This window comes from Rattus rattus, chromosome 6, assembly GCF_011064425.1.
Source record: "Rattus rattus isolate New Zealand chromosome 6, Rrattus_CSIRO_v1, whole genome shotgun sequence".
NCBI classification, from domain to species: Eukaryota; Metazoa; Chordata; class Mammalia; order Rodentia; family Muridae; genus Rattus; species Rattus rattus.
Genome location: NC_046159.1, coordinates 129,656,242 through 129,670,655, shown reverse-complemented (window position 1 = coordinate 129,670,655; position 14,414 = coordinate 129,656,242). Strand labels below are relative to the sequence as shown.

Genomic DNA, 14,414 nt, shown 5'->3' with positions numbered 1-14,414 from the left:
TGCATATAGCTGCAAGGGAAGCCTGTAGTCAGAGGACAGTCAGTGTGGCCTGCCACAGAAAATGCCTGGCAAGACAAGAGCAAGTGTCCAGTGCTAAAGCGACATTAAAGAGAAGGAACAGAGCTACATAGCTTCTGAGCCAAGACATGGAGAATTCGTGGTTATGGTCTGGCAAAGGGTATGCATGTGTATGAAGGGAAAGAAATAAATAAAATTCTCTTCAATAGAATTATATAGTGGTGTGTGTAACCAACCATAAGCAGCTGTACAGTTTTTAAAATTCATTTCTTTCATAAGCCCAAACCTACATGTTCAGCCATCACTTTATGAAACTCAACTGTACCTAACTTTTCTTCAGTTACTGAGAACCACTAGTTGCTTTCAATGATCTGAATTAAGTCTACTTAATTCAGAGTCTACTTCTCTAGTGTGTAACTTCAGAATGAATGTTAGTCATAATACAGACCTTAGGAATGAAGTCCTTTTTTTCTTGAAGTGGGGACACAAGAGCCAGAGAAAATTAACCAGCAACGCTGCTCCCTGGGCTTGTAAGTATTAGAAAAGCATCAGGTGGTCTAGACCTCAGAGTAAAACTGAACTGAGTCTGAAATACATTTGGTAGAGAATGTTTTCAATTCCTTTATCCTAGACGTTTATCTGTCATTCTCCTGGGTGTCAATAGTGAGTTTTTAAATTTCTTGTAACCAAAAGTGTGTTTTAAGTATAAATATTAAACTAGTTTAACTGAGAACAGTGAAAAACTGGAACAATTTCTTCAAACACAATTAATAATTTCTGTTTTTAATATCTTGGCTCATCAGATGGTGTCTTCACATGTTGGGAAGGGGAGCATGCTGTGGAGGATGGATGGGAAACTGACTTAACCTTCCATCTTTGCACAAGCTAAACAAACGAAGATCGTTTTGACTGGATTTAGTGGGTGTTTTTCTCTCTCCGAAAGCACAGGGCTATCCTTCAGATTTCCGTAAGGTTACAACTACTTGAACATTTCAGTAGCTTCTATTTCTGGGTTTATATCCCCTGAAATGTTGTTTTGACATTTCATAAATTCACAAGTAAATGTGAGTGAGGCAGGATCATGCCTTAATTTTGTGAGTCAGAAAATCTTCCATGAGGAAAACAGACTTCTGACCTTATTCAAAGGAGCTAGGAGATGGCTGAGTTTCTATTAACCTTTAGAGATGCAAGTCATTGCTAGAGTTGTATTTCATGTTAATGAGGGTCTAAGTATACTTAAAAATAATCATTTTATTCACATAATAAATTTACTCAAGCATTAGTATACAGGGTCTAATTAACATGAATGATTCCACCAACACTAAAAACAACCTCCCCAAATAAATATATTTTAATGCTTCCCAAAGTGCTCCTGAATATCAGTAAAAGCTGGTACATCAATGATGACACCAGAAACATGTGCCTCTCCGAATCGTCACCTACGTGGCTTCACCCACACTGGTAAAAATGACCAGGCGAGCTGACACCAGCACGCCTGAAGTCTAGAGATAAGAAACAGCACATCTTTTGTTTCGAGGTGAAGCAATTGGCGCCAAAACAACCTGTTCACCCTTCTTCTCCTGCCTCAGCCCTGCTTTCAGTGGACGACCATAGGTAAAGTCTCCATTACTGAAAACATAGCAGCCGTACCAGGGGGCTGACATTTGCAGACAATAACCATGAAGGAAATCTGTAAGTGTGAACCACAGAAGATGGTGTATCCGTCAATTGTGACACTAGAAACAGGAAAAGAGCCAAGAGTTGGCCTTTGCTGATGAAAAAGGTAATTGCTGAAGCTGGGAGGACTTGCTGTATAAACTGTATCTGCCTTTGACTTTATCAGTTTATATGACTTTCCAATGCTAGTTCAAGCGTGGCATACAGATTTTAATCTGTACTTGTGGTGGTGTGTTGTCCAAAACATTAACCTGAGAAGGTGAAATGTCAAGGTGACAAATGAAGGACACTCTGGCAAGATACGCACATGTCCGAATAAACTTCCCTACGGAAACGCACCTTTCAACCGTCAGCATCAGGCATCACTAAATGACCAAGCCAGATGTTACTCTTAAGTTGCATTTCAATTGAGACTCAAATATAAAACTTGAAGGATCTTTCACGTTACTTTAAAACACGGAAACCAAGTCTAATATTTCAATGAAAAAATAATTTATCATATAAGGTTGTCCAATACAGCAGCCACTGGCAGCTAAACACTGGAAATACAGGTAGTTAGAATTCAGACGTGCTGTCTGTGTGAAACTCACAGGTTGTTTCAAAGACTTAAGAAAATACAACAAGGTGGGATTGCAGACTGGTACAACCACTCTGGAAATCAGTCTGGAGGTTCCTCAGAAAATTGGACATTGCACTACCTGAGGACCCAGCTATACCTCTCTTGGGCATATACCCAAAAGATGCCCCAACATATAACAAAGACACTTGCTCCACTATGTTCATAGCAGCCTTATTTATAATATCCAGAAGCTGGAAAAAACCCAGATGCCCTTCAACAGAGGAATGGATACAGAAAATGTGGTACATCTACACAATGGAATATTACTCAGCTATCAAAATCAGTGACTTTATGAAATTCATAGGCAAATGGATGGAACTGGAAAATATCATCCAGAGTGAGGTAACTCAATCACAGAAAAACACACATGGTATGCACTCATTGATAAGTGGCTATTAGCCCAAATGCTCAAATTACTCTAGGTGCACAGAATACATGAAACTCAAGAAGGATGACCAAAATGCAGATGCTTCATTCCTTCTTTAAAAGGGGAACAAGAATGCCCTTGGGAGGGAATAGGGAGGCAACGTTTAGAACAGAGGCAGAAGGAACACCCATTCAGAGCCTGCCCCACATGTGGCCCATACATATACAGCCACACAATTAGACAAGATGGATGAAGCAACGCAATGCAGGCTGACAGGAATCGGATGTAGATCTCTCCTGAGAGACACAGCCAGAATACAGCAAATACACAGGCGAATGCCAGCAGCAAACCACTGAACTGAGAATGGGACCCCTGTCAAAGGAATCAGAGAAAGGACTGGAAGAGCATGAAGGGGCTCGAGACCCCATATGAACAACAATGCCAACCAACCAGAGCTTCCAGGGACTAAGCCACTACCCAAAGACTATACATGGACTGACCCTGGGCTCCAACCTCATAGGTAGCAATGAATAGCCTAGTAAGAGCACCAGTGGAAGGGGAAGCCCTTGGTCCTGCCAAGACTGAATCCCCAGTGAACAGGATTGTTGGGGGGAGGGTGGCAATGAGGGGAGGATGGGGAGGGAAACACCCATATAGAAGGGGAGGGGGAGGGGTTAGGGGGATGTTGGCCCGGAAACCGAGAAAGGGAATAACAATTGAAATGTAAATAAGAAATACCCAATTTAAAAAGATGGAAAAAAAGACAAAAAAAAAAAAAACCAAAAGAGAAAAAAAGAAAATACAACAAAACAAAAAGAGCCAAACACAGCAAAATGTCTCATTAATAAATCTCTATTTTATGTTTATACAAATCATTTGTAGTTCACTTATATATCTATATGTGTTTAAACTTTATAAAACTGTATTTTATATTGGCTTTGCCTTTATATAATAGATAAAACAAATATTAAATGGAAGATACCATACATATTTAAATATATGGATAATTTATATTTAATTGTATTCTATGTACGAGATATATTTTTATACTTCATACTGAAATACTTTTACGTACTGAGTAATATAAAAGTTAATTTCATCTGCTTCTTTTAGTGTTTTAAGTTAAGAACACTTTACAACAACTAGACTGCTTCAAATCCTACCTGTATGCCTACCACAGTATTTTTACTGGATAACCTTGATGTAAGGCATTTGGCAAATCAGCAAAGAGCTTAAGCCACCAATATTCCATACTAAATACATGACACCTTTAATCTATTTCCTTCCTAGAATTGGAGATTTTAGTTGGTCACAGATATCATTAAAAAACATATACTTATAGATGCTAATCTTAAAGGCATTAACCTACAAAATTATCATCCACCCCAATTTCCTAATTTTTTCAGTCTATTTTTCTGATTTATGTAAGATTTGTATGAGTTCTAGAGCAGATAGGGCACTAAAAGATCATCAAAAGTGAAAAAATATTTGGGAGGCCGAGGTAGTCCAAGATCTGTCTGTGCTATAGCTTGAGACTCTCTCCAAATTAAAACCTGCAAAGTGGGTTGGGAGCTGTAGTGTCGTGGTGAAGGGCCTGCCCAGCATATGAGAATCTTGTAAGGCTCAATCTGTGTTTTTAAAAGTATAATAAGCACCCCTTTCTATAACCTGCCTATCTCTCTCTTTATATATTTACAAATACACATATAGAATAGATACATATATAGAGATGAAATGCATAGATACATTCCATGAGGAAAACAGAGTAGTTAACAACGTGGAAAGAACAAGACTCACGGCTGTAGGGACCACAGTGATCTAGAACTAAACATTGGCTTAACACCAGCCGCAATCAAAGGATGGTGACATAAATGATAGATTTTTGTTCTAATTTAGTTTATTATTTAAAGTCTCCTAAAGAGGTTAAGATGTATCTCTTGACCGTAGGCTCTTGTAGCTGAGGACTACAGAGGATGTACGGATCATTTAGTCTAGCATCCTGTTTTCATGGGTAAGGGAACTGAGGCTCATGGCTGAAGGAAATTTCCCAAGGCACAGAGTAAGCCTCCTTCATTACACATAGACGGCTGAAGTAAACACACTAGGGTGAGGTTTATAAAATGTCAATGCTGTGCAGAGGCCCAGTAAACAAGCCACCACAGATCCTTTCTCTGGAAACAGCCCATATTCCAGGACTTTCCTTGGTTAAATTATGGCAACTAAATCTTGTTTGAGGTTAGGGCAGCTTATGAGCAAGGAATGGAAATCTTCGGAGTCAGCAACAAAGGAAGAGAAAACAGTATTTTTGGGGCGTCCCTATTAACTGGGCCCTCTAGTTAATGTCAGTTGAGAACCAATGCATGACACCTATCTCGGTTTCTTTCTACTTTCTCAGAGAATACACTCACAAGATTAAGTAATACGGAAGCCCAAAGCTCATACGGCAGGCAGGCTGGTTGCTTGGATGGGAATCTGGAAGGACAGGTCACTGTGTGTACACTTGGTAGGGCTGGCCCAGTTACAATAACAAGGAAGTTACATGAAGCCTTCAGGTCAGCAGGACAGAGGAGAGAAGCAGGAAACAGGAGGGAGGGTCAGTCTGGCACCAACACGTGTTTCACTGTGAGGCCGCTCAGGGCGAGGCCGAGAGCAATGGCTAAGACTCCTGGCCTCAGGGAGCAGCAAGTGGGATAAAGCTCCCTAGGGACATAAAGGATAGTCTCTGCTCCTATACACAGGGAACTATGGCCCAGGACTTGCACTGGACACCTTCTGTTCCAGCGCATGCTCTCTGTGCGTACCGCTCACTTCTCTAGAACCATGCAGCACCATATGGCCACTGTGGTTCTCTATCTTCTCACTAAGAGCCACAGGGAGCCCCAGCTCTCTCTGACCTTTGACCACCTATTTTTCTTTTTTAAAAAAATTATTTACTTATTATATATAAGCACACTGTAGCTGTCTTCGAACACACCAGAAGAGGACATCAGATCTCATTACAGATGGTTGTGAGCCACCATGTGGTTGCTGGGATTTGAACTCAGGACCTCTGGAAGACCAGTCAGTGCTATTAACCACTGAGCCATCTCTCCAGCCCCTATCATTCTTTCTATTTCAAATTAGTTCACATCCTTTGCTCTCAGCTCTCTGTTCACATTCAATTCCCTCCTACTGCAAGGTACCACCTTCTATCTCTTTCTTGGACAATCACTGAAGGATTAAGAAAACACTCCCCTTGCTAAACTTTCCTAACAGCTCACTTCCTCCGTGCCCACACCTCAAATACCACTTTGTATACGCAAAGCCCCGCCTTAGCTGTCTTATGACACACTTTACTTGCTCTATTGAAGTGATTTCCCATCTTTCCACTTTAATCACCAACTATATGCCAATGACTTCCAAATTTGAGCACCTCGCCAGCATATGAGGTCCACAACATCCTCTCCACCTCTACCGCCCTCTTCCCCCTTAAAGTGAGCTCCTGACTACCGAGATACATCCTTCCTCTCTGAGACGTCATACAAAAGTCCTCTAAGCTGTTCAAATTCAGCAAATCTAAAACCAGCCAGCCTGCCTGCCTGCCTGCCTGCCTGCCTGCCTGCCTTCCTTCTTCCTTCCTTCCTTCCTTCCTTCCTTCCTTCCTTCCTTCCTTCCTTCCTTCCTTCCTTCCTTCCTTCCTTCCATTCCCACCCAGTCTCCATGCTGGCTGCCAGTACTACCTCCACCAGGGGGCCTAACTTGAGAAGCTGCCATTTCTCTCATTTTAGACTCCATGCTCTCTCCATTATTTCTCCTCCAGCACATCTTTCCTCTTTCTGTCTACACAGACAGGCCTCAGTCTAGAACTTCTGAGGTGGCACTATTCCTGTGTCTGTCCGCTCCATTCTCTCACTCTATTTTGTGCACGGTTTCTGTAAGACGCACATTTGTTTGATCTGCTGCTTGCTCTCCAACTCAAAGTGCAGTCCTCACTGTCTCCTGACACGAGTGAGACTCTGAACCTTTGGCAAAAACACAAGACTCCTCCCCAACTTGTGCTGCATGCCACAAAGACCTGCTCCTCCTGGCCATTTAAGACAGGGAGAGCCTCCCAGAAAATACTCTGTCACCTGGAAAGTCCTACTTTCCGGTCAGTTGACTAACTTACAACATACAGTCCAAGAACCTCAAATGCCACCTTCTCAAGGAATTTCCATCAACCCAACAATATGCCTTCCACTCCATTTCTTTGGGGATCTCCCCATCCTTGAACTCCCATTTAGCTGACTCATGGTAGGAATTCCACTATACTTATTCTTCTGCATGAGCTGTTCCAATTGTATCTCCTGGTGGTCCCTCGTGAAGCTGAAACCCTCAACTTCATCTTTGTTTCTCTATCACCAAGCAGAGTGCCAGCCAGTGCTGGACAAAAGGTTATGGTTGTAGGCGGTCACTAACTGCACACTTTACATATGAGGGGCATCTAATGCAATGCTTTCATGTGTAGGACATGATCAAGGAGAGGCCATTCCATTCCCATTTTGCATGCAAAGAAGACAAATTTTAAAAAATACTTAGAAAACAATGTCCCTCTTGGTCAGGAACTGGTAAGCTCAAGTCAGGTTTGGACTTCTGACTTCCTGTTTTTAACTATTCCACATTAGTGTAGGTTGAAATGAGGTTGGCTCGTGAGGCTAAAATGTAGTCTGAAATAACCACTGGCTCAGGTGCTGTTGGTCTGTGGCCACTACAGTGCCACTATACAGACGATACTTTCAAATGATGATGGACTCACTCACTATTAGGACTTCTACCATAGGGAAAAGGGGCACTGCTTCTCAGGAATGGCAGATTGCTCTCTGGCTAAGTGTGTCACCCAGATAGAGTCCAAAACGCTATTACTTTCAAGCACCATTAAGCAGGCCCTCTTCTTGGAACAGAGAAGTGGAAGGGAGCAACAATGAGACAGAGACAGAGACAGAGACAGAGACAGACAGACAGAGAGAGAGAGAGAGAGAGAGAGAGAGAGAGAGAGAGAGAGAGAGAGAGCGCAGTGACTGAATGTTTATCAGGTATGCTCCTGGATTGCTTCTCTCAACAGTCCCACCACCCAGAACTCCAGGACCTTTCTGCTCTTCAATCAACACTGTCATAAAAATTAGTATTATTTGTAGGGTCAGTGGTCTATCAAGAAATGCACATACTTTCTTTTTTCACTCCACAGCACTCTACTGCATTTAGTTGTTGGGTTTTTTTTTTTTAAATTCCAATCGCTCTGTTTTTAATTTCATGTATTTTGGCTAATTACATTCTAAAATCAATGCCCGTGAGGCTCTCATTCCTAACACCTTTCAATATATCAAGGTTCTTACTTGATATTCTCTTACCGATTCCTCCAATGCTTTTGCCGTGACCCAGCATAGAACTGAAATTGATTCTGAGTTTAGACTGGCGAGCATATTTAATCTTCCCAGCTCATAGCTTATCCCCCTTTCCCAGTTTCCGTGGCTACACCAAGTTATAAACTCACAAGTAAGGATTCAGAGCCAGGAGCCACACGTGAGAACAGGCAGCATTTCGCTTTCTGGTCCGAGTTACCTCATTCAGTGTACGATTTTCTAATGTCATCCGCTTCCATAAAACCATCACGACTTCATTTTCCTATTCAGCTCAATAAGATCCAACTGTGTATATGGATCATGTTTTCATGATCTATTCATTAGTTGAAGGAAATGTAGGTTGTTCCCATTTTCTAGTTACTGTGAATAGAGCAGTCATGGCCTATCTGAGCACTTGTCTATGCATTAGGATGCTCAGGGCTCTAGGCATGTGCCAAGGAGAGTAAATCTGGGCCATACAGTACATCTATTTATAGACTTCTGAGATTCTTCACACTGGTTTTCTGAGTACCTGCGCCAGTTTACATCCAACAGTGAATAAGGGTCTTCCTTTCCCCACATCCTAGTCGGCATTTACTGTCAGTGGTTTTCTTGATCTTAGCCATTCTAATGAAGGTAAGATGGAATATCAAAGTAGTTTTAACATATGTGAACCCTAAAATGTACATTCTTTTGAGACCTTTCTTAGGCTTTTTTAAAGTTCTTTTGAGAACTCTATATTATTATATTATGTATGGGTTTCTTCTTTGACTCTATTTTGAATTCTTTATATGTTCTGGATATTAATCCTCTATTAAATGAATAGCTGGAAAAGATTCTCTCCCACTTTGTGGTCTCAGAACCTAGGGAAGAGCCCATGACTGACACTTTTCTGAGCTAGTATAAGTCCTAACTGCATGCTAAATACTTATCCTTAGTCCCACAGACACATGCAGCTCTCAGACCTAATCAAGGAAGCTTCTTTTTTGCAGCAGATGGAGACCATTACGGAAACGCACAACTGATCAAAACGCCAAGAACAACTTGCTGTGGGGTGTTCAGCCCCAAATGACAAATCTGTAACACAACGCCCTTACACCTAAGATTCAGGAAACACCATTGGGGGTGGGGTGGAAAGATTTTACAAGCCAGAAGACCAGGATGTCTCCTGCAAGATTATGTCTTTTATGATTTATTACAGAAAAGCCACATCCATGAAATCTCAACAATATGGTGGAAGCCTAAACAAGACCCAAACAATGACAACATCAGTTGACAAGCCAGTGTGGATAGGGGACATAGCACCAGACTCTGCCCCTAGACGAAAAGTTACAGGCAGCTAAGGACTTCAGAGAGGAGGGGTTTTAGTTTTCTTCAGTACCCCGGTTGACTGGTTGATTATCCAATATCATATGGTCATTCCTAAATACATACATACAAGCAACACTAAATGGATTCAGTAGTTACACACACACACACACACACACACACACACACACACACACACACACACCCCCATCATAATTAAAAAAGAAAATCAGAGCATGCAACATGCAAGGTTGTGGGAGGAGTTGAGATAGGAGTTAGATAGGAAGTATGATCAGAATACATTGTATGAATTTTTCAAAGGATTAATACAAATATCTCATTAAAGAAGGAAAGTCAACTTAGAGGATGAAGGGCACGGCAGAGCAGGACTTTTCACCTCATGGTATCTGGGAAGCAGAGTGAGAGACCAGAAAAGAGGCAAGACCCCATACATGTGCAGTTTTGAAAGGTATGCCCCCATTGGATCACTTCTTCCAATCAGATCCTTCCACTACTGCCTTCAGATTATGAGTCCATTAATGAGCTAGTCCACGGACTAGGTTAGAGCTCTCATGATCCGATCCGTTCCCTAAACCCCATCTTTGAAGATTACATTGGTTCCCAAGCCTTCAGCATGGGAGTCTTTGGAAGGGATTTCTTCACAGGCTCCAAACCTGCGGGAACCAAGATTCAAAGCCCATGAGTTCTCTGTGCTCTTCTTCCTTGGTACTAGATGTGGTTGTAGAATGAAACACAATGGACCGAGAACCAAGAAAAGTTAGCAAGAAAAGCTTTCACCTCTGTGGACTGTAGGGTGTGAGGTTGCATGAGGCAGATTCTGGGTGGGCACACAGGCTAATAAGGCTAATAAACTGTAATCTCTTCCTTTGAGCACACATCTCTGTACCTGATAACGGTGAGACATCAGTGAGTACTGGCCAGTCCTATTGTTGCTACCTGTGGCTTCCAGAGGCCAGGATGACCCAGTACAATGGGGACGTGTTTCCTGATTGGTATGACCTATCAGCTTTCCCCACCCTCTCCTGTGGGCTTCTGTAACACAGGGTTCATGCTCAACACAAGTTTACTCTGCTAGATCTTGCCACAGGGGGCACACACCCTCTCCACTGATAAAGCTGCTTCTACCTGGAGATTACAATGCGCTTGTATCATCGGATACGTTGAAAATGGTTACATTGAAGATTTTCTCCTGGGGAACAAGATTCGATGTGCTTTTTATAAGTTTAGATGCAGAAATAAAGATGCTCCGCTACCAGAGCAGTCAGACGGACACTTGGATCCAGCGGATGGAGGGAAGTCTATAAAATCATAGGCAATTACCAGCTGGTGTTTTAGCTCTCAGTGGAGGATCAAGGGTCAGTGATGTAATCTCAGGCTTCTCCACTTCTTACAAGTAGCAGAACTCCATAGTTTAACTGCTGTGATTCATTTTTCTTCTTAAGATTCATTTTTAATAACATCGAACCATGTTCCTAAGTAATGAGAAATGATATTATAAAATAACATCTCCTGCGATCTAAACGCACGAACTGGGCTAACCCCAAACATGTGTTTGAGAGACTAAAGATCATAAACTTACTTTGACCCTATAGTATTCTCTACAACCATGTCTTAAAAATAAAAGCTGAGACCTAAAGAGGGGGAAAAAATGAAAACAAAAAACAAAAAAACAATTCGGAGTGGGCAAAAACAATCCGGTTGGGCGGGCAAAGGCATTTACGGTACGGTCTGGCAACCTGAATTGAATCCCAAGAACCTACGCAAAGATGTAATGAGACAACCAAAGCCATAAAGTTATTCTCTGTCCTTCACATGTGGGGCATGCAAGGGTGTTCACACATCATGCACAGACTCGTAAGAGTGTGTGTTGAACGAAACATTTTGGAGCATGAATTTCATAATCATGTCCTACTTTATTCCCTAACTTCAGAGCAGTTGGGATGACAGATTTAAACCAGAGGATCATGGGAGCCCATTAAAGAGACTGCCGAAATAAATACGCACACATGCGGTAAGTTATCGCTTAAAGGACCAAAATGGTCAGTAAATACCCCACGTGTCTTCCTCCATTCACAACCACTTTCAAATCAGCTGGTAATGTCTTCTCCAAGTCTATGGAATGTTTAGTTAGCGGTCATTCAGGTTGATGGATAAACCCTTCCTTGTGCTATTTTCAATGCTATCTAAAAATGGAGAATATAGTCTCCTTTCTAAACCTTAATGCCCCCCTCCCGGCCCCAAGAGACCACTGTTATTTGCCAACATTATGGGGCGTTAAAGGCCCCAAAGAGAAGTTGAGCGGTTTTCGGACTCTACAAGTCAAAAGGTAGTGTGAAGGTTAAAGGGAGCCGCTTGGGAGAAAGACTGGCACAACAGGATATTACTTTCAGAGGAAACAGGAGCTGCATCAACCCTGGGGCAGGAAAGGCGGAGTCAGCAGCACAGCACCCGAAGAAACCCCGCGTGCCAGGGATTGCAAGAACGCGGCGTGCTCAGTGACTCTTCCTAGCCCGCAGGGGCCAACCACAGGCCTCCTGGCACCAGTCATTACAAAAAAAGGTACCCAACGGCTCTTAGCCGTCCCTGCCAAAGACCAGCATAGGAAGAACAGCAAAAGTAAACGTCAGAAACCGCTGCAGGTGAACTTGTCAACAAGTCATCTATAGACGCAAATCACTATCCACAGGGGACCTGGGAGGGGGCATAGGGTAGGCCAGCACCCGCTCAAAAGGAGGCCGGACGCCAGTTGGGAAGCGGTTTGGGTGTGGGCGCAGGTGCTCTCCCGTTTCCCTCCCGTTCCCTGGGGGCTGACGCACGCTCCTAGGACGCGCGCATCCGCTATACATCCAGGCCCCAGGGAGGATCTGCGGGTGGAAGGGGATGATGCTCCTCCCGCACCCGGATGGGAGTGGGGGGGGTTGTAGATGAGGTGACCCGCCTGGAACCTGCAGCCCGCAAAGGGCAGTAGAGGCGGCCTTGGCTTGGCGCCCCCGACCGCCCCGGCAGCCGGGCGTCTCCCGCGGCACCATGCAGCCCGCCCGGCTCGCCCCCGCCCGGGCCCCAGAGGGCAGGTACCTCGGAGCCCCGGCCCCCGGGAGCCTCTCAGCGGAGATCCGAGCGTCCCTCCAGCTCCCTGCGCCGACGTCAGCGTCAGCACTGGCGAGGGAAGGGGCGGGGAGCGCAGGAAGCGGTCCTTCCTGCAGCGGCCGCCGCCAGCCGGAATGGCAGCCCGGAGCCTGTGCGCGCCGCAGCGCAGCGCAGCGCCGCGGCCCGAGCAGGCGCCCTCCCCTCCGCCAGAGCCCGTCGCCTCCCTCCCCGCGGGGACAGCGACAAGCGACCGCTCTCTGCAGGACCCAGGGATCCCAGTGGGAGAGGGCGGTGGTCTCACCTTGTTTGGGGCTGATCAGGGATGAGAGGCGTGAGTGTCCCTCTCTCTACTCCCTGGGGTCTTCCCGTGACCCCCATCTCTAGGGTATCCGGCTTTTGGACCTGCTGCCAGAGATGACCCCGCCCCTGCTCTCTGGCAGGTGTTCCACGTGTCCATAGCATTCGCGTCACAATGACCCGACTACAGGTGGCTGACGCAGAGAACACCCCAGAGTTCCTTCCTCGGGTTGTGTTAAGGGTGCGTGCTACTTTATAGAGTTTGGTGGCTTGAATGGACAGGAGAGTTCTTGAGGTCAGTGCCAAAGCAGTCAGAGGTTTGCGTCTGGAATCCAAATTTGGGCCTAAAGGCTAAAGGCTGTGTTAAGAAAACAGCTGGGTATGTATTAACACACCTGTTTTTCATATCCATATGACATATCTGTGTCTTATACGTATTTTAGAAACAGCGTTTCTTCCCTTCTAATTCTTTGTCACAAAAACCAAACCCCAGTTTCTGGAGTACCTTACATATCACAGGAAAGGAGTATCAAATAATGTTTCCTAATGCTGTCTATACTAATAGAAACACCAGGCACATCTCTTCTTTGGTATCAATAGAGAAGTTCGTTGAATGATCGCTGCTAGGGACAGCTTAGAAGGTGGAAAGAAAAATTAATAAGCAATGATGCAAACCACCTAGAAATCCACAGCTAACCTAAAGGGTTGTTTCCTGGGTGCCAAACCAATACTGTATCCTTCATACTGAATCTTTCCGTGGCCCAATATGGTGGTTAAAATTATCCCTGTTTTAAGGGTGAAGATACTGTTCATAGTTCCCTACAGAAGACTGATGGATCCGATAGCATTGGTGAAGAACCAGGGTTGAACCTAGGGTCGGTTGTCTGAACCAAGAGATCTCGCTTAACCTCAGCAGAGAGTGGGGTTTAAAAGATGATTAGGGATCACTCAGCATGCACAAAGGCCTGGGTTTGATCCCTAGGAAAGTAAATAAAAATGTCCAATCATAGTTTTTTTTTTTTTTAACAGAACAAAAATGCTATGTTCTAACATCAAAGATACTCTGAGGCATCCAATTTCCCTTCACTCCAGTCTTCATACCAGGAGCAATTTATTAATTACACGAAACTATAAGAGTTCCATTCACTTATCAAAGATTGGTTTTGAGGCAAATACGTTTGTCACAAGAAAGCCAGTAGGTTGTCTGGTGTGTTGAAAGGGTTCCCTAGAAGCACAGTTTACTGGGACCTAAGCACTGGAAAGAACAAAGTGGATTTATATAACCTTTTATGGGCTAAGGCAGACACCTTGCCCAGGAGTCAGAGCCTGTCACAGAGGCTGAAGTTTATCCCTTAAAGATACTACGTGCCAGCGAAGAGCCTACAGGGTGAGAGCAGTGTCTGGCCAGTGTGACCAGAACGCCCCTAACTCCCAGAGACTTTCAGATCACACCTTAAATGACTTGTCAATTTACTTAGTTCCTTTTTTTGAGGTGTGTTCTTGCTATGTAGCCCAAGCTAGACTGGAACCAGAGATCCCCCTGCCTTGGATGGATACTGAGGGGTTGGATGATAGGATATCCTACCATGCTTAGCTTTAAGTGACTTTTCTTCATCTTCAGTCTTGGTCTAGTACTTAGGATAGTATTTGAGGAATGGAACAC

At 44.0% G+C, this 14,414-nt stretch overlaps 1 protein-coding gene across 4 annotated transcripts in view; it reads right to left on the bottom strand.

Moving 5' to 3' along the window:
- Positions 1–12,875, bottom strand: part of Ica1 (islet cell autoantigen 1) — a 135,524-nt gene extending 122,649 nt beyond the window's left edge. Inside the window, exons 1-2 of one of the 4 annotated variants that reach the window (XM_032906941.1) lie at positions 12,443–12,587; positions 10,688–10,839 (exon numbers count right to left, since the gene is read on the bottom strand). The gene's annotated coding sequence lies outside the window, so the exon portion shown is untranslated. Of the gene's footprint in view, positions 1–10,465; positions 10,662–10,687; positions 10,840–12,442; positions 12,588–12,755 lie in introns of those variants that run through there. The other 3 variants (XM_032906943.1, XM_032906942.1, XM_032906944.1) reach the window with 3 other exon arrangements.
- Positions 12,876–14,414: the final 1,539 nt, after the last annotated feature.